Source organism: Pinus tabuliformis, chromosome 5_1 (genome assembly GCF_031772625.1).
Source record: "Pinus tabuliformis cultivar Carrire ecotype Pingquan chromosome 5_1, CPIR1, whole genome shotgun sequence".
NCBI lineage: Eukaryota > Viridiplantae > Streptophyta > Pinopsida > Pinales > Pinaceae > Pinus > Pinus tabuliformis.
The window spans coordinates 856,136,664-856,163,132 of record NC_142305.1 but is presented as its reverse complement, the minus strand read 5'-3'; positions in this window follow the sequence as shown (position 1 = coordinate 856,163,132).

The window sequence follows — 26,469 nt, the reverse complement described above, 5'->3', positions numbered from 1 at the left end:
ATTCCATCATTTTCAAACATGTAGAAATTTCTCTTTCCATCATGTATCACTTTCGTGTCAAATTCCTATGGTTGACCCAAAAGGATGTGGCAGGCATCGATTAGAATTATATCAGATATTGCCTTGTCCTTATATCTTCCTATCAAGAATTAAACTTTACTTTGTTCATTCACTAACAATTTGCCTCTGTTTTATCACTATGATACCTTGTATGGTGTTGGATGTCTAATCCTCTTCAATCCTGAATTTTGCATGATTTCTAAGGAAATGAGATTGTCAGTACTTTCGATGTCAACCTCTATCTTCCCACAATTCCCTCCTGCCTTGGATGGAGTCTAAAACAAGGAAATTATTTGGAATGTTTCAAAATTTTATTTGGCTAGCTTCAAAAATACACTATTCATTATCAACTCCTCTCCGATTTTTGACATATTTTCTACCTTTGGATATTGCACTTCTCCTTCTCTTGTTTGAACTATGTGTGCATCATATTGTCCCATATTCTCATTCTATGGATGCTCAAAATATCGATGACCCTATTAGTTACATCTATAGAAGTGGTAAACAATCTCTATGTCTCTTCCTCTCTCTCTCTGGTAAGGTCTTCCTCCTCTGCTGGCACCTTCTTTCTTTGTCTTCCATTGTTGTTTTGAGCTGCCTACATCATTCTTTTGAGTTGGAAGTTTTCCTCTTCCAGTTGGCTGTCCTTTTCCTTTAGCAAAACCATGCCCCTTACCCGAGTTCTTTTTTATTGCTATCTTTTCTTTTACCTTATTGTCTTTTATTTGGTATCTTCCACATAACCTGCTCTGAAGTTAACTTTGTAAAATTCTTTGGTGTATCCTTTTACTATCAGTGACGCTTGCTTGAGGTTCTGCATCTTCCTATAGAGAGTTAATTGATAATCCTTTGGTAGGAATTTACTCGTCATCACTACCACCATCCTTTTCCGGGCTTTGATCAATGGCTTATCATTATTTCTCCTCTTATCTTGCACAATGTCCCATTATAGTGCAACATGACCCTTCAACCGTGTTACTACAAGCTTCACCCATTTTTCATCGTCGATCTCTTCATATTAAAAATATTTTTCTAACTCACTAAGCCAATCAAACAAACTTTCAGCTGCCAGCATGACATCATAAGTAGATAGTTCAATCTTTGGTGTTGAATTTGAGCCTAAAAATGATGTGAATAATTTTACTTTCAAAGGATCCTCAGTAGTTGTTTCCACTTCTTCCTTAGCTTCTTCTCTAGGTTAATTAATATCTCAAGCCTTAGGATCTCATTGTCTTCCTACCTCCATGTCCTCTAAAAGAGCTTCGAGTCTCCTTATCTCTTCTTTGAGTTTTTTGTTACCCATGGGTCTGGCTCCTCAACCTCGTGCTCTTCTTGTTGGCATGGTGATCTTATCTTACACTGTAGACAATCTCAACTACGAAAAAGGTTTGCTCGGATACCACAAATTGGTGAAACAGGGAGGCCAAAAGGAGATTTTAGGACCAAACACACAGTCCTCCTTTTATTCTACCAGTCACTATGAAATTATTTTGTAGCATTAGTTTTCTGATTAACTCTACAATCGATAGCGAATTATTTTGTAGTGTCGTTCACTACAAGATAATTGAGTAGCGCCTTGTCAAATTTCTATACTGTGATTTCTGGGAAGATGTATCAAATCACACCCTTTCTAAATCGACTTTTCATGTCTGTGGCTTGCACCACAACATAGTAAATGATTTACCTTGCCTTCCCTCACTGAACTTGCAAAATTGTCACAAATTTTGAAGTTAAAAAGCCAATTTAAAAGGGTTTTTTTTACTCTGCTCAAAATAGGGTAGACTGTCTCATTCAATAGCTCACATATTTCGATAAATACCACATTTTCCTTACTCCTAGATATAGTGGCACATTCCTCTATGGGTTTTTAAGCCATTACAATAAAATTTATAAGGTAAATGGACTACAAGGACAACAACTAAAGCCATATTGTTTGATTTCCTAATATAAATCGGTTCACAAGTTACAATCTCTATAAAATGACTAGTATCAAAACTATCAAGTGCAACTAAACAAATTTTGAATTAGCATGACCAAGGGTAAAGATTGAAAGAACTGTCGACCTAAAATTTCTGAAACAATAAACACTTCTCGAAATATTAAGGATAAATATTGAAAGAAAAACTACCAAACTATAATTTCTAAATCAATAAAGTCTTCTCGAAATCTCTAAGATAAAGATTGAAAGAAGAACTGCTGACCTACAATTTCTGAAACAATAAAGTCTTCATGAAACCTCAAGGACAAAGATTGAAACAAGAACTGCCGACCTGCAATTTCTAAAACAATAATGTCTTCTCGAAATCACAAGGATAAAGATTGAAATAAGAACTGCTGACCTGCAATTTATGAAAAACTAAAGTCTTCTCGAAATCTCAAGGATAAGGATTGAAAGAAGAATTGCCAACCTACAATTTGAGAAACAATAATGTCTTCTCGAAATATCAAGGATAAAGATAGAAAGAAGTTCTGCCGACCTGCAACTTCTGAAAAAATAAACTCTACTCAAAATCTCAAGGATAAAGTTTAAAAGAAGAACTGGCAATTTCTGAAACAATAAAGTCTTCTCGAAATCTCAAGGATAAAAATTGAAAGAAGAACTTCCGACCTAAAATTTATGAAACAATAAAGTCTTCTCGAAATCTAAACGATAAAGATTGAAAGAACAATTGTTGACTTGCAGTTTCTTAAACAATAAAGTCTTCTCGAAATCTCAAGGATAAAGATTGAAGGAATAACTGTCGACCTGCAATTTCTGAAACAATAAAGTCTTCTAGAAATCTCAAGGATAAATATTGAAAGAAGAACTGCGGACCTGCAATTTCTGAAACAATAAAGTCTTCTCGAAATCTCAAGGATAAAGATTGAAAGAAGAACTGCCGACCTGCAATTTCTGAAACAATAAAGTTTTCTCGAAATCTCAAGGATAAAGATCGAAAGAATAACTGCCGACCTGCAATTTCTAAAACAATAAATTCTTCACAAAATCTCAAGGATAAAGGTCGAAAGAAGAACTGCCGACCTGCAATTTCGGAAACAATAAAGTCTTCTCGAAATCTCAAGGATAAATATTGAAAGAAGAACTGGCGACTTGCAATTTCTAAAACAATAAAGTCTTCTCAGAATCTCAAGGATAAAGATTGAAAGAAGAATTGCTGACCTTCAATTTCTGAAACAATAATGTCTTCTCGAAATCTCAAGGATAAAGATTGAAAGAAGAACTGTCGACCTGCAATTTCTGAATCAATAAAATCTTCTCAAAATATCAAGGATAAATATTGAAAGAAGAACTGTCAACCTGTAACATCTGGAAAAATAAAGTCTTCTCGAAATCTCAAGGATAAAGATTGAAAGAAGAACTGATGACTTGCAATTTCTAAAAAAATAAAGTCTTCTCAAAATCTCAAGGATAAAGATTGAAAGAAGAACCGTTGACCTGCAATTTCTAAAACAATAAAGTCTTCTCGAAATCTCAGGGACAAAGATTGAAAGAAGAACTGCCGACCTGCAATTTCTGAAACAATAAAGTCTTCTCGAAATCTCAGGGACAAAGATTGAAAGAAGAACTGCCGACCTGCAATTTCTGAAACAATAAAGTCTTCTCGAAATCTCAAGGATAAAGATTGAAAGAAGAACAACCGACTTACAACTTCTGAAATAATAAAGTCTTCTCGAAATCTCAAGGATAAAGATTGAAAGAAGAATTGCAGACCTAGAATTTCTGAAACAATAAAGTCTTCACAAAATTTCAAGGATAAATATTGAAAGAGGAACTGCCGACATGCCATTTCTAAAACAATAAATTCTTCTCGAAATCTTAAGGGTAAAGATTGAAAGAAGAACTGCGACCTGCAATTTCTAAAATAATAAAGTATTTTCGAAATCTCAAGGATAAAGATTGAATGATGAACTGCCGACTTACAATTTCTGAAACAATAAAGTCTTCTTGAAACATCAAGGATAAATATTGAAAGAAGAACTACCGACCCGCAATTTGTGAAACAATAAAGTCTTCTTGAAATCTCAAGGATAAAGATTGAAAGAAGAACTACCGACCTGCAATTCCTCAAAAATTATAGTCCTCTCGAAATCTCAAGGATAAAGATTGAAAGAAGAACTGTCCACCTACAATTTCTGAAACAATAAGTCTTCTTAAAATCTCAATGATAAAGATTGAAAAATGAACAGTCAACCTGCAATTTTCTGAAACAATAAAGTATTCTCGAAATTTCAAGGATAAAGATTGAAAGAAGAACTGCCGAGCTGCAATTTCTCAAACAATAAAGTCTTCTCAAAATCTTAAGGATAAAGATTGAGAGAAGAACTCATGACCTGCAATTTCTGAAAGAATAAAGTCTTCTCAAAATCTTAAGGATAAAGATTGAAAGAAGAACTAATGACCTATAATTTTTGAAACAAAATTGTCTTCTCGAAATCTCAAGGATAAAGATTGAAAGAAGAACTGTCGACCCCCAATTTCTGAAATAATAAAGTCTTCTCAAAATCTCAAGGATAAATATTGAAAGAAGAATTACCGACCTGCAATTGGTAAAACAATAAAGTCTTCACGAAATCTGAAGAATAAAGATTGAAATAAGAACTTTTGACGTGCAGTTTCTGAAACAATAAAAATAAAGTCTTCTCGAAATCTCGAGGATAAAGATTGAAAGAAGAACTGCTGACCTGCAATTTTGAAACAATTAAGTCTTCTCGAAATCTCGAGGATAAAAATTGAAAGAAGAACTGTTGACCTGCAATTTCTGAAACAATAAATTCTTCTTGAAATCTCAAGGATAAAGATTGAAAGTAGAACTGCTGACCTGCAATTTCTGAAACAATAAAGTCTTCAAGAAATCTCAAGGATAAAGATTGAAAGAAGAACTGCTGACATGCAATTTCTGAAACAATAAAGTCTTCTCGAAATCTCAAGGATAAAGATTGAAAGAACTGTTGACCTACAATTTCTGAAAGAATAAAGTCTTCTCGAAATATCAAGGATAAAAATTGCAAGAAGAACTATTGACTTGCAATTTCTGAAACAATAATGTATTCTTGAAATATCAAGGATAAATATTGAAAGAAGAATTGTCGACCATCAATTTCTGAAACAATAAAGTCTTCTCAAAATCTCAAGGATAAAGATTGAAAGAACAAATGTTGACCTACAATTTCTGAAACAATAAAGTCTTCTCGAAATCTCAAGGATAAAGATTGAAAGAAGAACTGCCGACCTGCAATTTTTGAAACAATAAAGTCTTCTCAAAATCTCAATGATAAAGATTGAAAGAAGAACTGCCAACCTGCAATTTTTGAAAAAATAAATTCTTCTCAAAATATCAAGGATAAAGATTGAAAGAATAACTGCTGACCTATAATTTCTGAAACAATAAGGTCTTCTCGAAATCTCAAGGATAAAGATTGAAAGAACAACTACCAACCTGCAATTTCGAAAATGATAAATTCTTCTTGAAATCACAAGGATAACGATTGAAACAAGAACTACCATCCTACAATTTCTGAAACAATAAAGTGTTCTCGAAATCTCAAGGATAATGATTGAAGGAAGAACAGCCGACTAGCAATTTCTGAAACAATGAAGTTTTCTCGAAATCTAAAGGATAAAGATTTAAAGAGGAATTGCCGACCTGCAATTTATGAAACAATAAAGTCTTCTCGAAATCTCAAGGATAAAGATTGAAAGAAGAACTGTCGACCTGCAATTTCTGAAACAATAAAGTCTTCTCAAAATCACAAGCATAAAGATTGAAAGAACTTCTGACCTACAATTTTTGAAACAATAAAGTCTTCTCGAAATCTCAACGATAAAGATTGAAAGAAGAACTATCGACCTGCAATTTCTGAAACAATAAAGTTTTCTCGAAATCTGAACGATAAAGATTTAAAGAAGAATTGTTGACCTGCAATTTCTGAAAGAGTAAATTCTTCTTGAAATCTCAACAATAAAGATTGACAGAAGAACTCCCTACCTGCAATTTCTGTAACAATAAAGTCTTCTCGAAATATCAGGGATAATGATTGAAATAATAACTACCGACCTGCAATTTCTAAAACAATAGGGTCTTCCTAAAATATCAAGGATAAAGATTGAAAGAAGAACTACCGACCTGCAATTTCTAAAACAATAAAGTCTTTACGAAATCTCAAGGATAAGGATTGAAAGTAGAAATGCTAACCTACAATTTCTGAAAGAATAAAAATAAAGTCTTCTCGAAATCTTGAGGATAAAGGTTGAAAGAAGAATTGCTGACCTGCAATTTTTGAAACAATAAAGTCTTCTCGAAATCTCGAGGATAAAGATTGAAGGAAGAACTGCTGACCTTCAATTTTTGAAACAATAAAGTCTTCTCGAACTCTCAAGGATAAAGATTGAAAGAAGAACCACCGACCTCCAATTTCTAAAACAATAAAGTCTTCTCGAAATCTCAAGGATAAAGATTGAAAGAAGAACTGCCAACCTGCAATTTCTGAAACAATAAAGTCTTCTCGAAATCACAAGGATAAAGATTGAAAGAAGAACTCTCGACCTGCAATTTCTGAAAGAATAAAGTCTTCTCGAAATATCAGGGATAAAGATTGAAAGAAGAACTACTGACCTGCAATTTCTGAAACAATAATGTTTTCTCGAAATCTCAAGGTTAAAGATTGAAAGAAGAACTGTCGACCATCAATTTCTGAAACAATAAAGTCTTCTTGAAATTTCAGGCATATATATTGAAAGAAGAAATTTCGACCTACAATTTCTGAAACAACAAAGTCTTCTCGAAATCTCAAGGATGAAGATTGAAAGAAGAACTACCGACCTGCAATTTCTAAAACAATAATGTCTTCTTGAGATCTCAATGATAAAGATTCAAAGAAGAACTACCAACCTGCAATTTCTGAAGCAATAAATTCTTCTCGAAATCTCAAGGATAAAGATTGAAAGAAGAACTACCGACCTGCAATCTCTAAAAAAATAAAGTCTTCTCGAAATCTCAAGGATAAAGATTGAAAGAATAGCTACCGACCTACAATTTCTAAAATGATAAAGTCTTCTTGAAATCACTAGGATAAAGATTGAAAGAAGAATTATCATCCTGCAATTTCTGAAACAAGAAAGTGTTCCGAAAATCTCAAGGATAATGATTGAAAGAAGAATTGCAGACCTACAATTTTTGAAACAATAAAGTTTTCTGAAATTTTGAAGGACAAATATTTAAAGAAGAATAACCGACCTGCAATTTCTGAAACAATAAAGTCTTCTCGAAATCTCAAGGATAAAGATTGAAAGAAGAACTGTTGACCAGCAATTTCTGAAACAGTAAAGTCTTCTCGAAATCACAAGGATAAAGATTGAAAGAAGCACTGTCAATCTGCAATTTCTTAAACAATAAAGTCTTCTTGAAATCTCAAGGATAAAGATTGAAAGAAGAACTGTCGACCTGCAATTTCTGAAACAATAAAGTTTTCTCGAAATCTGAAGGATAAATATTTAAACAAGAATTTCCGACTTGCAATTTCTAAAACAATAAAGTATTCTCGAAATCTCAAGGATAAAGATTGAAAGAAGAACTGCTGACCTGCAATTTTTGTAACAATAAAGTCTTCTCGAAATATCAAGGATAAAGATTGAAAGAAGAACTACCGACCTGCAATTTCTGAAACAATAAAGTCTTCTCGAAATCACAATGATAAAGATTGAAAGAAGAACTGCCGACCTGCAATTTCTGAAGCAATAAAGTCTTCTCAAAATCTCAAGGATAAATATTGAAAGAAGAGCTACTGACCTACAATTTCTTAAACAATAAAGTCTTCTCGAAATCTCAAGGATAAAGATTGAAAGAAGAACTCGCGACCTGTAATTTTTGAAGCAATAAAGTCTTCTTGAAATCCCAAGGATAAAGATTGAAATAAGAACTTGCGACCTACAATTTCTGAAAAAATAAAGTGTTCTCGAAATCTCAAGGATAAAGATTGAAAGAAGAAATGTCAACCTGCAATTTTTGAAACAATAAAGTCTTCTTGAAATCTCAAGGATAAATATTGAAAGAAGAATTGCCGACCTGCAATTTCTAAAACAATAAAGTCTTCACGAAATCTCAAGGATAAAGATTGAAAGAAGAACTACCAACCTGCAATTTCTGAAGCAATAAAATCTTCTCGAAATCTCAAGCATAAAGATTGAAAAAAGAACTGACGACTTGCAATTTCTGAAAAAATAAAGTCTTCTCAAAATATAAAGGATAACGATTGAAAGAAGAACTGCCTGCCTACAATTTCTGAAACAATACAGTCTTCTTGAAATCTCAAGGATAAATATTGAAAGAAGAACTGCCGACCTACAATTTCTGAAACAATAAAGTCTTCTCGAAATCTCAAGGGTAAATATTGAGAGTAGAACTGTCGACCTTCAATTTCTCAAACAATAAAGTCTTCTTGAAATCTCAAGGATAAAGATTGAAGGAAGAACTCTCGAGTTGCAATTTCTGAAACCATAAAGTCTTCTCAAAATCTGAAGGATAAAGATTGAAAGAAGAACTGTCGACCTGCAATTTCTGAAAGAATAATGTATTCTCAAAATCTCAAGGATAAGTATTGAAAGAAGAACTACCAACCTGCAATTTTTGAAACAATAAAGTCTTCTCGAAATCTCAAGTATAAAGATTGAAAGAAGAACTGCCGACTTACAATTTCTGAAACAATAACGTCTTCTCTAAAGTTCAAGGATAAAGATTAAGAGAAGAATTGCTGACCTGTAATTTCTGAAACAATAAAGTCTTCTCGAAATCTCAAGGATAAATATTGAAAGAAGAACTGCCGAATTTCAATTTCTGAAACAATAAAGTCTTCTCGAAATCTCAAGGATAAAGATTGAAGGAAGAACTGTCAACTTGCAATTTCTGAAACAATAAAGTCTTCTCAAAATCTCAAGGATAAAGATTGAAAGAAGAACTGCCGACCTGCAATTTCTGAAACAATAAACTATCATTCATATTCTATCAATTTTGGTCCTGATGATGGACCCCCCTTGGGGTTCGAAACGTCGACATAATGAACATAATATTGTGGATAATCCGGATCATGCTACTCCAAAAAACTACCATAGAAATTGAAAGTCTAACAAATTTTGAATTAATAGCAGTTCACAGAAAAAATAAAATTGCAGAGTTAGATTCAATCTCAATCCATTTAATAGTCATACAACTTACAATCCCAAATTTCTATTTATCTACGCCATTCACACATAAATACCTTCCAGTTAAGCAAATTGAAAGTACAGACAGTTCTCAAACTTTATAACTATAATACATAGAGAAGCAAATAGTTCCTCTCTTCTTCTCCCCCTTTTGGAGCTTCCCAGCACACGTTCTTTATTGTTCCCCCAAAAAAAACTCACTTTTACAAAAAATGGTCATGAAAATTAATTGATTCTCGTTCTCCACAAAACAAGAGAAACTTAAAATTATATTTACATTATGAAATAAATTCTCCAACTTATTTCTAAAAATCAAACTCATTACTAAGTTTAAATATTTAAAATTTCCTAACATAACATTTAATTTTTTGTCCCAACATTATCATGTGACCATCCCATCACATTGGTAAGATCTTGTAGAGTATCTTCACATCTTATGCTTGACTTCTACACTTGCATAACATAAATTAGTAAAAACCACAACTACTATTCATTTCTATATCAACATTTTCGGAAGGCTACAATAGAGGAAGGGCAGAATTTTACAGTAGATATATATTTTTCCCATTTTAGTGCCCACAAGGACATTAAAATTTTTCTCATGGTATTCTTATCCAATCATGGGAAATAGTGGGGCACACATTGGTTCACATCTTCTGTAGAATTACGACATGGTGATGGCTAGCACTTTTGATTAGAATGATCCTAGCTTGCTCCTCCTAAGACTTTGTTAACCAGATTACACTTTGCCATATTTATATTTACTTTCTCATCTCCATGCCCTCGTGCTCATACTTGATTTATATCATCCTTGTGTTGCCATGAATTTTAAATATTTTTGCTATGGTTTTTCGTTGTTAATCTTTATAAGAAGATGACCTAAAATTAAAATCATTGAAAATAGATCATACTAAGGTAAATAATAGATTTACCATCAAATACTTCCCACCATAATTAAACTACGTATTTGCATAAAAAACGAATAGGAGCTAGATTGAAATAAATATACCTACACGAGTCACTACCTACAATTATTTATGTTTTCTTCAATGCTTTAACATGAAGTAAAAGTATAGATGTGCAAACTTAGTAGTGGTTACTACCCAGAAAAAATTTATGCAAATCCTTAGGCAATTAACTTTTCCACTTCATATATCAATTTGAATTTTTTTCTAAAAAAATATCATCCACATAAGTGGTAGGGACTATACAACTCTACAACACTTGTTTTCAATTTCTTTTTAGTTAACACTACAATTTTTCTTCTTAGCCTTGGCAAAGCTTTAGTAATTGAGTTTCTATTGACTACCCATTATTTGAGCTTCGGACAATATATTCTATAATGTTTAACTTTATAATTAATATAATATATATATATATATAAAAACATTATTAAAAAACTAATTTGTAATTATTTGACCTGTTCATATTTTAAAAATCTTATTTCCATTTATTTCCATTTTCATGACACTTACATCATAGCCTAATGAAATAATAGTTCTTTTACCGATATTCTATGGCACTACCAACATGTGTGCAACTTCCACTATTATTACTCCAAATTCTTATTTCTGACCAGTTCTCCATTATTTTAAAGAATAAAGATGGGATATGATATTATATTTTTTTCCTTAGTTTATTTTATTACTATGAGGTAGACAATTAGGTTTCGTTGCTCTCTAATTCTTCAAAAACCTCCAGCAATCCTTAAGAGATTGACTCAAAGACAAATTTATCTATACTATATGGAGAGAAGAACTTAAAAGTCTAAGTGCCTTGGTTTTCAGTGGTAGAGGAAAGAATAGAGAAAGTCTTGTCACAAGATATCTCTCAGCTTCCTCGTAATAACAATCAGAAACAGATACCAAATGTGATAAACTTCTTGTGCTGTAATGAAACCTAAAATTCAACTGTTAACTATAAATGCAGAAGATGATGCCGAGGATTTGTCTTTTTCACTTTGCTGCACCTCTTCGTTACAACGAAGCAAACAGAACGTCAACGGTTCAGATTTGGCGTACAAAACCCCTTGCAAGCACGCACTAATATAATAAGTAAGATCTTCATCATCATAGAAACCGAAGCGCTATTAATTTTAATATTGTTTCAATATGTTTTTGGCTCCACACTTTCTTTAGGAGCTGTACAGTCCAAAGTGGGGCAATATATGACTTCCTATAACAACCACAACCGTGTTTACCTTATGCGTTTTTTTTCGACGTTTCAATTCACTTGTTTGCCTAACAATTTTAACATTGTAGCTCTGTTTAAAGAATTTGTGCTAGTTGAATCAGTACAATTATGCATTAAACAAATATTATCTTTTCAAATTGTATCTGGAATACCATAGTATTCCTAGTGGATAAGAGAATATGGTGTTGAATATTTAGTTAAATTGTGTATTAAACAAATATTATCTTTTAAACAAAGTCTTTCACTAGAAATCACATGAGAGAATTTTTGGTTGACGCCTTTCGAACCAACAAGTGTGGTTCATCATCAAGTGTGGTGCATTAAACAAAAATTATCTTTTCATATTTGATATGGAATATCGTATTATTACTAATGGATGAGAGAATATGGCGTTGAATATTTAGTTAAATTATGACCATAAATCTGTAGTTTTATGTGTTATTTAGCTTTATTAGGTTTTAATGGATAGCTTATAAAATTAATAATTTTGAAGTGTATAGTTTAATTGTTTTATTATTTTTTTTGTTGAGATTGTAATTTTTTATAATTTAAAATATATTTTTGAATATATGAAAATATTTATAAATGGCATATTAAGATTTATCTAAATTCCAGATCTATAAATGTCAAGAGAATTAAATCTCCCAAGGTGCAAGCATTGTTTTAGTGTAAAACTTGAGGAAATTTCTGCACCTGTAAGAAATTGATTCCTCTCAAAAGCTTGACAGATCCAAGCGTTAAGATAGATCTAGATTGGTTTACTTATTAATTATTAATATTTATATTATTATTTAATTTACATTTTTAGGTAATTTCATATATATATAGATATACTAGCCAAAATGTTTTGATAACATAACATAGCATGACATTACAAGGTCTCTTCCATTATTTTAGCTTATATGATAGAATAGATCTTAATTTATAGCTACTATTTATATATTATATATTTCAATGTGTCAGGGGCTTTAGATATGTCTCAAAAGTAATTAATATTTTTTCCTTTTTATATTTAATTAAAAATGTTATAAAATAAAATACAAATAAATTATTTAATAAATATTTTGTTTGTGAGATGAGAGAAGATTTTTGGCACGTATTATTGATAAACTATGTTATTGTAGCAAATCTTTTTTACAAGTTAATAATATGTATAGTCAAGTGGGTGTGAATATCCATGATTAAAAATAATGTTATATTGTAAGATTGTTATAAGTATTGAAGTTTTTATGTGCTTATTAATTAAGTTTAAATATAGTTACATAATCATCATTTTAATTTATAAGGCAATATCGATATTAACTTATAACAAATTGAATTTTATTATGTTTATTACTTTTAACTTTTTTTTTGACACTACAACATCTTTTAATATTGTGCTTTGTATTACTTTTAAGCTTTTTTTTATTATTTAATTGAACCTACATGTAACGGTTTATGAATCTTTTATGTCTTATAAATTGAACCATATTTAGAAATATTTACATTCTTAGATTGCACCTACACATCTCTTCCATACTCAGTTTTAGAGCATCTCTAAGCGCAATAAAAATATTATAAAAATTAAATTTATAATTAATACAGATTTTTAAATAAAATTGAAAAATATATATTTAAGAAAGACAAAAACGCACAATATTGAAAATAAAAAGTAATATTATTATAATTTATTTGAGTTTTGTTTTTTTAAATATATTTAAAATTAATTTTATAATAAATTTAATAAAAACTTTCACAATTTTAATTTAATTTTTTTTAAGCTTAAAATTATATGACAAATTAAAAAATATATATATACTTGTATGTATGAATTAATGTAAGATTACGAGAGTTGAAATGAAAAACCTAAACAATATTATGAAATTGTGAGAAAAATAGCTATGCATTTATTTTCTAATTAAAAATTATAAAATTTTAAAGTAATGCATATAATTTTATATAAGATTTGATAAGGATTTATTGAAATTGTAAATTTATATCGTAAAATTGAAATTTTCACATAAAATTATATCACTGAATTCAAAAAAAGAGTATGTATGGATCGATATAAAATTACCAAAGTTCAATGCAAAAACCTAAACAATATAATGAGATTGTGAAAAAATAATTATAACCCCTCAATTGATACGTTATGTTTAACAAAATTTTATCATAATTTTATTCTTAAAATAAAACTATGTTGGGCATAACATACACTAATTACGTTAGATTAAGACATAAAACAGATATCCAACGAAATTGCTTTCAAATACACTATCTTTTTATAGAGATAGGAAAATATGAAGCAACAAAATGGTGGAATACAGATAAAAGAAATTGTTGACACCTAATCTTCATGATTGGGGGAATTTGTAAATAAATAAATTAGGAATGTGAACTGTCATCGGGAGATGAACTGAACAATCACTCCTATTGTATATAACAATAACCTACCTATGGAATAATAGAAGAATTAGTTTTACTGACTTTGGAGAGTTACTGCCTCGCCTAACATGGTATCAGAGTCAGTTCTAAAAATAGTTGTAACTCCCTTCATTTTTGCTACTGTGGGCTGTATGCTGGCCTGAGCTCTGTCCTCAAACGCCTCTGTCGTTCTGTCCACTGAGCGCTGCTCTGCCTCTGTCCTAACATAACCTGTGCTCTGCTCCATATTCCATTGCCTGCCCAGATATGCGTTGGTGCCTCTATGCATAACCGTCCGAGCTCATTCCGCCATGTTCTAGCTGTTTTGGGGGCAGCAGGCCTGTCCGAGCTCATTTCGCTCTCTTTTCTTCTATGTTAAATCTCTGTCAAAACTTTGCAAATCTCATTCATTCTTGAATACATTCGTTGAAGCACATCACTGCATGCTGTATTCAACAATAATATTACTGTTGAAGGGGTCGTATTGCTGTGTTGGGACATTTGTTTTGGAAAATTCAAAACGATTGAAGAATTAGTGTGAGAGCTTGGTCAAAACTTGGAGGTGTTGCGGTGTTTGGTAAGTGCTTTCAATAATCAGAATTCGTTATCAAGCTCATAAATTGTAGAAGATTGATGGTCAATGGCATATATGGTGAATGCATGAAGTTTTTAGTCAGTTGAATGGCACTGTACGTTGGAGTGATTGTATCCACTGCTCTATCGTTTCCATACGCTATACACTGGAGTAACTGTGTATGCGGTTCCCTCAGCTCCCACAAGTGTATTCATTGTGCACCCTCTCCTTCAGTCGCACTATATTAAACCACCTCCGTGCACTCTTGCGGTGAACCATTTGATTCATCACTCCATAACACTATCATAACATACCTCCCTCCCGCTCCAGTTTCTCATATCCCCCACCGCTTCAATTTCTCATATCTCGCACAACAGTTACTTGAATACGTTGTTCCATATTACCTAAATACATTGTTCTATACATATATAATGCTGATATACATTAGTTTGTTGTTGCTTTTGGCTCCGACGTTTGGCTCCCACGCTGTATATGAATGTTATTAACATTGTATGATTGGAATGTTATTATTGTTGTCGTATTGGAATGTTATTAACACTCTTGCGTTTGGCTCCCACACTGTCCCCCATATACCACAACAAAATAATAGCTCTGTTTTTAATATATCTGAGTACAATTTCACTGTACATCAACATAAGTTTTTTTTATCAGCAGAAGTATTTTTTACAGAATGCATTCAATCATCTCTATGGTAGGAATAGTTCTCACTAGCAAGGAGAACTATCCTGAATGGTCCCGGATGATAAAACATACCCTCATCTTCAATGAGTTGTGGAAAGGAGTGTGTGTCGGAGAAGCAGACAATGACCCAGTGCAGCCTACATTAGACAAAGAGCTCGTCATTTGGGAAAACAAGAACATCAAAGCCTATGCATTGATCGCAGCATCTGTAAATGAAGAAGTAAGTCGCCATATTTCATCATATTCAACTGCCTTTGAAGCTTTACAAAAGTTGAAAGAACTCTATGACTCACATTCTGCACTTGAAGTTGTTCAGCTCATGATTAAACTCTTCACTCTTGAACTGAAAAATAATGATCCTCTTGCTCTTGCATCTGAAGTAAAATCTATAATGCATGATATCAAATCCACTAAGGTTGAGCTGGATATCCCTCTTATTGCTTTTCTCAAGGTACTCTATCCTACTTACTCCAATTATCTTGAGTCTTTAAAAGCAAATGGAAATCTTAAAGATATAACCTTTGACTCTCTTGTGAAAAATTTTGCTGAAAGAGAGAAAGGCTTTGGAAAGAAGACATCCCCTGAATCTTCTGAAGAGACTGTGTGCCTTGTTCATAAAGAAAAGCATCCTGCTCAAGATTCTTCAAGAGGAAGAGGTGGACGAAGAGGAAGAGGAAGATCCTTCAGAGGCAGGGGGGGCAGACATTCTCAAGGAGAAAAGGCAGACTTACATTGCATTTGCTGCAAAAGAAATGGATCACATGATGCCTCTACATGCAAGCTACCATGGGACAAAATTGAGCAGAAAAGAAACCAACAGAAAGGTAAAACTGATGATACAAAAAAAGGTAAAGCACCTGAATCTGCTCACTATATTGAGGCACAATGTAACATTGGAGTAAATGAAGATTTTTTTAATGCTTCACTTACTTCTTCGAAAAATGATTAGTTGCTTGATTCAAGAGCAACCTGTCATATGACTCATAGAAAAGATTTTTTTGAAGATTTCACTAACAATGTTTATGGAGCAGTATACTTTGCAGATCAGTCAAAAATCAAGCCATCAGGGCTTGGCACAATCAGGCTTAAACTGCCTGGTCTTCCAGACTTTCTTCTGGATCATGTTCTATATCTCCCACAACTCAAGAGAAACTTGCTGTGCTTGGTTCACATCCGCCAGCAAGGTCACTCCATTCATATGTTTGATGGAAAGCTTGAGGTAAGAAAAGCATCTGACCACTCACTTGTCATGAGGGGAATAGAAGAAGAAAGGCTTCTCAAACTGCAAGGAACCTCTGCTCATGCACAACATTTCTCATATATTTCTCATCATGAAGAAGGTACACTTCCATCAAGTTTATTATGGCATGCTAGATTTGGACATTTAAACTATGATATTCTCCGCTTATTGAAGAAAAATGGTGTTGCTGGTTTGCCTACAATTCCTAGGAAACATAAGCAATGTGATGCTTGCATTCTAGGAAAGCATAACAAACAGTCTTTTCATGATTCACATTCAAGAGCACATAGGAAGCTTGAACTCATTCATTCAGATTTATGTGGTCCAATGCCTATTCCTTCTGCAAATGGAAATAAATATATCATGACATTTATTGATGATTACACCAGAATGTGTTGGGTTTCTTTATTGAAGAACAAATCTGATGCCTTTCAAACATTCAAGAGTTTTCATAAATGGATTGAAAATGATGCACAATCTCATATTGGGTCTATTCGCACTGATAATGGAAAAGAATATACATCAAATGAATTTGAAAACTATCTTCGCCAACATGGGATCAAACATCAAACAACTGTGCCTTATAATCCCCAACAGAATGGTGTAGCTGAAAGAATGAATAGAACAATCTTGAATATGGTACGATCCATGCTTTTCTTCAAAAATGTAAAGATAATGTTTTGGGCTGATGTTGTTCTATGTGCTGCATATATAAGCAATAGATGTCCATCTAATGCTATAAGAAACAAGACTCCTTATGAATTGTGGTATGGACATGTTCCTTCGGTAAAACATCTCAGGATCTTTGTTTCCACCTGTTATGCTTTGATACCAAAGGTACATAGAAACAAACTTGGTGCTAGAAGTCGTAAGTGTACTTCCTGGGGTATTCAAACACCTCCAAAGCATACCGCCTCTATGATGAAGTAAATAAAAAGTTTGTTGTATCTAGAGATGTAATTTTTCTTGAATCATCCAAATTTGACAATGTTGTTGAGCGGCAACTTGATCGCTTGGATAGATTCGCAAAAACGAAATCATTTCAAGAATTTGATAATCAGATTCCACATCTTGAAGGGGGATTCCTATACTAGATCAACATGTGGAATCTTCTTCTGAAGAACACTCTCCCCCGAATGAAACTCCAACAACGGATGATGCTTTAAGTGATGTAATTGATAGAATTGGGAGACTCAATCTTGATTCAATCCCAACTCAATCAACAGAGTAGCCTGGACCATCTCAGAAAGGTCCCCCAAAGTGGCTGACAAAGACACTTGAAAGTGTTCATCCTGATGAAATTGGAAAAACAGGAACCAGAAATTCAAACCGACAAAATGGAGGTGATGTGGATGACTCTAATTCACCTGTTGATATGGATGTTACTTATGATTGTGAATTGAACTTGTCTATAGATTTTGAACCAAAATCCTTCAAAGAAGCTGCTTCTCATGATGAATGGAAAGAAGCGATGCAAAAGGAGTATGATGCCCTCATAAAGAATGGCACTTGGAAGCTGGTTGATCCTCCATTTGGAACCAAACCAATAGGCTGCAAGTGGGTCTACAAGAACAAGTACAAAGATGATGGCTCGCTTGACAAGCACAAAGCTAGGCTTGTCGCAAAAGGTTTTGCACAAAACGAAGGGGTCGATTATGAGGAAACTTTTGCCCCCACAGCAAAATGGGCCACCATCCGGACACTCTTTACACTAGCAGCTCAGAACGGTTGGAAAGTCCATCAAATGGATGTAAAAACTGCATTCTTGAATGGAGATCTAAAAGAGAATGTTTTTATGTCCCAGCCTGAAGGATTTGCTGTGAAAGGACATGAACAAAAAGTATGCAAACTTGTGAAGTCCTTGTATGGCCTCAAACAAGCACCGCGAGCCTGGTATGAAAAACTAACTGAGCATCTTCTGAAACTCAACTTCAATCATTTTGATCTTGATGATGCAACTTTATTTGTCAAGAAAGTTGGCAAAGAAGTTGTGTATCTTGTGGTATATGTAGATGATCTTAATGACAGGGAACAATGAAAGCTACATTGCATCCATAAAGAACGAATTGGGGAAAAATTTTGAAATGACTGATTTGGGCTATGTTCATTACTATCTTGGCATTGAAGTAACCCAACATCCAAAATCCATATTTCTTTCTCAAAAGAAATACATTGGAGATTTGTTAAATAGATTTGGCATGACAGAGTGCAATCCTCTTTCTACTCCAGTGGAACAAAACTTAAAGCTCACATCTATTGAAGGAAAGGAATTTGAGGATGCAACAAAGTATAGACAGCTTGTAGGAAGTCTCATCTACCTCACTACTACCAGACCAAACATTTCATTTACTGTTGGAATCCTCTCCAGGTTTATGCAAAAGCCTTGTGAGGGACATTGGTCTGCTGCAAAAAGAGTTCTAAGGTACTTGAAGGGAACTCAAGACCTTGGAATCAAGTATACACAGGTGGACAACTTCAGCTTGATTGGATACTCTGATTCAGAATTCGATGGAGACAAAGAAACTGGGGTATCTACTTCGGGATATGTTATGAGTCTTGGATCAAGAGCTATCTCCTAGAGATCACACAAACAATCAGTTCCAGCAGATTCCACAACAGAAGCAGAATACGTGGCAGCAGCTGAAGCAACGAAAGAAATTGTGTGGCTCAGGAAAATTCTTGAAGATTTGCAGGTAAAACAAGTGCAATCAACTCCACTCATGATTTATAACACCTCTGCAATAAAGTTGGCCAAGAACCCAAAGTTCCATGATCGAACAAAGCATATCCATACTAAATATCATCTGTTTCGACATCATGTTGAGGCCAAAACAATCCATCTCCATCATTGTTCCACAAATGAGCAAATTGCAGACATCTTCACCAAAGCACTTGGAAAGGAAAAGCTTGAACGATTCAGAATGATGCTTGGACTCACCAACATCCCTTCAGATTAAGGGGGGGAATGTGGACACCTAATCTTCATGATTCGGGGAATTTGTAAATAAATAAATTAGGAATGTGAACAGTCATCGGGAGATGAACTGAACAATCACTCCTATTGTATATAACAATAACCTACCTATGGAATAATAGACGAATCAGTTTTACTACCTTTGGAGAGTTACTGCCTGGCCTGACAGAAATTATATGATTAGAGCATATTCAAAAAAATTCAGTAAACCATTAAAAATTAGTTCCTTTTGCTCATTTTATATGTAATGGAACTTTGTTGTAATAGGAAGCCTGATTTCCAAGCAGAAAGTCTCTATGTATATAAGTCCAATTGCGATAATTGGGATCCTTTTAATAATCCCCGCTAAGATGCACTTCCATGTGGGGAATGAGGTGTTTTCTTGTCTCATGACTGACACTTTATTAATGCCCAAGATTGATTGTGAGATGGACGTAGAACATCTGTTATTCTGATTCTCCACCTGGTGCAGAGTCTCTGATTCTACAACCCATCTTTTAACCACTTAAAGAAATTGAATTTATTGGATTGAATCTACTTTAATATATTTCATTGAAACATGTTTATGTCTAGTTCAATGTGCAAGACGATGGTATGAAAGAAAGGTATAATGAATTGAATTTATTGGATTGAATCTGCTTTAATATATTTTATTTAAACATGTTTATGAAGAGTTCAACGTACAACAAGATGATATGAAAGAAAGGGATAATGAATGAGAGCAAGCAATAATGAGCTCTTCAATTATAAAGCCCATCTTTAATTGAGATAAAAAAAAATTTTTGATAGGAGAAATTTAAAATATATTATTAAAATATAAAGTTTTAGGTTTTTATTTAGGTTAAATATTATCATTACTCCGGCTTGTTATATTTCTGCCAGTTTTCTGTATGTAGATGATAGGTACTCTAGAGAATGGGATATGATATTATTAATTCCTTCGGCAAGGCTTTCCAATAATAAATTTTAGTTTATGGTTCTTTCGCTTCATCAATTTGGGTTTTTCTTGTTCCTTTGTTTATTGTTTTTAGCTAGTTTATTTGGTTAATATATGGCAGATGGTTAGCCTTAAAAGGTTTTTGGTGTCTAATTTGTATGTGAATGTAACTTTATTTTTCTTTGCATTGTTTTTGTGCGTGAAGGAAACTTTGGATTTGGAATATACCAAGCTTAATAACGATAACTTGGAATGGAGCTATCTAATAGTAACGTGGAGCTATGTAATAGCATCCTAGTATGGCACTCCGGATCACAATGGAAGCTATGGTATAATGTGAATTCCTACTTATACCACTCCACATACTTCATTTGCGTTCATTGTTATTGAATTCTAGTAACTCTTCTTGCAATGCAGGTAGGGCTTGTGAGTACAGTGGTAGCGTGGATCAAAGTGATCAAAACTCTTTGAGAGTGAGGGTAGACGATCTAAGAACTGTTTTATTGAAAAGTGAAAAAGGTATTCTACAAGGTAAGATGGACATATATATTTATATTTTAATCTAAATGCTTCATTTTCCTAGTCACTTTCATGTCACAAAGTAAAAGACATACACTGTTTGTTCATATCAATGTTAAAAATGGGATCATTGTCCTTCGTCGCGTGCAATGACCTTCCACGTAAAAGTCAGCTCATACAAGAATACATTTTCCGTTCCAAAAATGAGGTCAAAGAGTCTTGAACGTTATGAACTACTTTTGTATGTCCATTTTAACATATGGAAAAATAAATATATATGTCCCTATTTTTCCCAAAGTGTAGTGGCACTTGAGGATCTCAAAAATTTGAATGGTATGTTTAAGAAGGTTTGAATGGAACAGGTGTGCCATATTACTTTTACATTATCTATGACTTCCCTCCCTATCTCAAACATGCTATGGAGTATTTTCTTGATAATTGATTTATCTTTCCTGCCATTTTTCCAAGGTTTAGAAATTTTCATTTTTCTGAGTTTTAAAATTTTGTAGTCTTATATTGATATGTTTATTTTAATTATATTTTAAATATATTTTAAAATTATAGTAGAGGTTTAGAAATTTTCATTTTTTGAGTTTTAAAATTTTGTAGTCTTATATTGATATGTTTATTTTAATTATATTTTAAATATATTTTAAAATTATATCTACTATAGACTAATTTGTTATTGTTAGTCAATTGATTTTTCTACTTTGTATATCAATTTGTAATTTTTCTGGCACAAACTATGATACCCTGTAACACTTATTTTTAATAGATTTTCTAGTTAGTATTAAAGTAATTTATTTAACACGTAAATTGAATTACTATAAACCCCACATTAAGAATTAAATAAATAACACATCTGCAACATACTAAGAAGTAAGATACTTATTTAAGTTCAACATTTTTTTTTTTCTCTCTCTCTCTCTCCATATATATATATATATATATATATATATATATGTATATATATATATATATATTATATATATATATATATATATATATGTATATATACATATATATATATGTATATATATGTATATATATATATGTATATATACATATGTATATATACATATATATATAGATATATATATGTATATATATATATATATATATACATATATATATATATATATATATATATATATATATATATATGTCTGTATGTGTGTGTCAATTAGGGTCACCAACCAAATTCGAATCTCCTTTAGTGATATGATGGGATATGATGGCTTGATGAATATTGTTGTAATGGTTATTAGTGCCTATCAATATGGTTTTATTGGTTTCAATCCTTGTGAACTCTTAAGTGAATATACTTGTGGGCTGGCCTAGTATAGTATCAACATTCTCACTTTAAACCCTCTTCATATTAAAAAGTGAAAATCCATTATAGGGAAAATTAGAAAAAATTCAGTATCAGTTACTTTATATCTCTCTTTATACCTAAATTAAAGTAAAATTAAAGTAAACATAAATAAGTTATTTATTATTAGATACTAGCAAAGTTTCATCTTAACCTTGTATCTGTCATGTCCTTAAAGGTGCCAAATCGTTTCAGGTGCAAACCTCTTTTAAAGTGAAAAAATTGAAAAGAAAACGTATTTTAGATGGAAAAATTTGAAGAAAGGTTTGAACTTTAATGGATTTGATCCCTTAAAGTGTTTCATACATCTCAAGTTAGATAGATCTATGCTATCTATGTGTGTCTGAACACAATGTAACAACTCGATGTTAAGCATAAAAATAATTGTACACCTTCTTGTTTTTTAGCAACATAACAATAAAATATTTGTATCATAATAATTTTTTTCATTTTCAATTGATTTATGTATTATAGACATAATTTACATTAAAATATTTTACTCAAGGTGAGAATTTGAATATTTTATTGATGACGAGATTTTTAGCACTAAACATTTTTATTTATTATTAATACATTTTGAAATCAAATATAGATATCCATCAACAAATCAATAAATTATTTTAACCATATAATTTCTCGTATATTGATTTCTTTTTTCCCCGAGAAAAATCATAATTTTCATTATAATACAAGTTGAAAATTAAATGTTCTATAGTTCATAGTCATCATATCAAAAAATTGTTGATTTGTACATATCATCCGCTACTGTCTAGAATCATCCAAACTGTTTATATACATGAAAATAAAATTGTGTTAAATATGATAACATTGTTCTATGTAGAAAACAAAATATGTTCTATGAGTAAAGTGCTTGATATGATAGAAAAATGGTGTTGTGATATCAGTGTAAATGTATTCTTGATGTGCCAAAGTGATAAAAAAACCTATGTCATTCTTGAATATCCGTGGGGGACTGATTTTCCTCACATGAGGGTGGATGATAATATTGGTAATGTTTAGTGTCGAATACCTCTATCACATGCGAAGTACCAAACACATTTTGCGCACCCTCTTTGGATAACTAATCTAAATATGGTTCCTCTCCTTGTAAATATGATGACAAGAGATATCATCAAAACGATATTTGAGAAGCATCACCTCATCCAATAAAGTTTTGAGGGTGTGTGTGTAGAAGGTGGATTTCGATGTGAACAAACCATTCACCATTTTTGAATCACCGAAAACTTGTAGATGACTACATTTTTTCTCAAGAGAAAATAGAAGAAGAAGTTGGAGACAGTATAACTCTAGAAAATTTTTTAGTTTCTTGCCCTAATCTAGCATTGTGGTTGTATTGGTGAGTGTCATTGAGATTGTAGGACAGCTTCGCTGCCACAACAACCTTGTTGTAAAGAGCCATCAAAATATGCCTAGGGGATGGTGTGGTCAATTTCTTCCATGGTTAGAGATAGAGGAGAAGATGGACTATCATCACCAGGGAGGAGAGAGTATATTGCAGAGATTTGTGCAGAAGTACAGTCCGAGGAAAAAGGAGTTTCAAGAAATATCTTCATGTTCCTCCCAATCCATAGGCCCCAACATGTGAGAAACATAGTGTTTGTTTGCTTGTTTGTTGTTTACTCGTTCCATCAATTTTCCTAGGCTTGTAATAGATTTTATCCGTGCAATTTCATGGGTATGGATAGCCCCTGGTATATAGAGTTCCAGACCTAGTAGATGACTTCACAAGTTAAGAATAGGTGTTCGGTTGCTTCGTCTGATTCTCTATATAACACATGCCATGAGGGGCCACGATATGATTGTTTTTTCATAATGTCCCTCATTGGTAGTTTGTTTATATTCAATTGTGTTTGTACTAAATATTAAAATATTTATTCCAATATGAACATTAAATTATTATCAACTCAATATCGAGAATTAAATCAATGACACATCTATGACATTATAAAGAGTAAGATTTTTATTTATGTTCAACATTGATTTTTTCCATTGTCTCTCTCTCTGTATATAGATATATGTTAGTTGGGATTATATTCGGTAGTTAGGGGGAATGGTTGATATCTTCCCCACCCAAATTCAAGTCCCCTCTAGTGACATGATGTGATCTAATGCCTTGATAAATATTTTTGTAATGGATATTTGTGCCTATAAATATTGTTGTATTATCCTTGCGAATTTTGAAACCTTAGGTGAGGATACTAGCAGGCTTGCTTAGGACTAAAATATTTTAGTGTTATATTTATATTTTTTTTAATATAAATATAATTTTATTATTTTTAAATATAATGTTATGAGAAAATATCTTGTACATTCCAAATCGTAAAATGCTATTGAAATCATTATAATAATAATAAAAAGTTTAAATCGAAATTTCTTAATATTACTTTCTTCCATAACCATCAAATAACTAATAAACAATTTCAAAGAAGTTATAACTATGTAAAACTATATATATTCTTAAATAAATAATAAGTCATAAAACTTAGTTGATGTTTATATATAGTCTTAAATAAATAATAAATCATAAAATTCTGTCCAAGACTATCAATGTTGATTAATTGTTAATTTTGTGGTAAGTTCCTGCGTAAAAGCACATAGCTTTAGACATATAAAATCCCTTGTTTATTTTTTGTTTCTTGTCTGTCTATAAATATATATGTCTTAAAAATAGGATTTTTATAATTGGTTAATTATTTTCATTTTTCCACATTCATTTTGTATATTTTATATTATTACGGCAATAGGCATTTCCTCTATGGGGTTAGGGTGACCAAACACTATTCACCCAAGCCAATAACAGACCTTCATTTTTGTCATCCTTCTTCCAATTAAAAACTAACACATGGTATGAACAATGTCTACACAAGTCTGTTAATATTCGCCTAGGTTTGCAGCATGATTTTTCCATGTATTTCATAGTTTTTGTACATTTTGCTAATCTCTCACAAAAATCTCCATCTGGTGTGCTTGTGATTGCAAAAAATGATGGATGAATTGCTTATGGACAAAATACTAGTTGATATCGACACCAAAATCACTTCCTCGTCACTACCCAATATTTCCATACCACAAGAATTCCCACTTCTCATACTTTTTTCTCTCACCCACCATGACATTTCTCTATCAAATATATGGTTTTTATCTTCATTATCAGCATCATCATGGAAATGTTCTTATGGGCGTGTCATTTGTTTCACAAATCCTGTTATTTATAAATTCCTTCGATATGCCATCTTGAAATCACATGACTAATCAACCAAAGTACCCAACAACCAAAAAATTAACAAAGTTGTTGATAAATTAGTCACAAAGCAAAGCTACCAAGCCCGCCATTAAATATGAGAATAGAAGGATCTTTCCTTTCCTATCTTCCTCCTTTATTTATATTTTTACACTTTTTGGATTTAAGAGGTGTCGGGTTGTAATGCTTGTATTTTTTTTGCAAGATTGTGAAATATATGGACTGAACCAGTAACTAGAAGAAAAGTGCTAGAAGATGGAATGACTTCATCTTTGGCTTCATCAAGGCCAAAATATTAGATGTGGAATGCAAAAATATGTGGCTAGATGACCAAGTTTGCATGCTTATGAACATACTCACTGATGATGACGAGGACAAGGTGGGTACACCAGAAATCCTTGTTAAATGATGAAACTTGTATCTTATGCTTAATATTATGTTCTTATCATACAACAAGTTTCTTTAGCTCTACATCCTCTCATTACAAGCAAGTGATATAGGATATATGTTTTATTGATGGAAATCATTAGATCGCCATTAGTTCATCTAAGGGAAATAGCCATTTGTTTTCTATATTGCATTTTGGAGGGGTTGTTCTTACATACACATGAGGGAACACTTATAGATGGAAGAAGGGAATCCTCCCATATCTAAAATCCTATAGTGTGTCTATGGTCATGCTTTGATCTATTAATGGCAAACCAACAACCTCTTCCACCACCTTCACCCCCCATCACTTTATCTGTTGTGAGTAGGATAAAGAATGGTAATGTTTGTTGGTACGGTATTGTGAGTGGTGTTGTAACTCCTACAACACGAAGGATAAATTATTTTGTTGGTCTTATTCCTTCTATTTTTTATAATGGGGGTGGCAAGGCCATGCAATTTGATCTTGGAAATTTCGAATAAAAAAAAAACTATGGGTTTTATTTCCTTCTCAACATATTGTACAATATTCTTTTCATGTACATAATGTAGTGGACATTGTATACTTTGGTAATATTTCTCCCAGAAAGTGTAGCGGCCCTTGTGAGCTA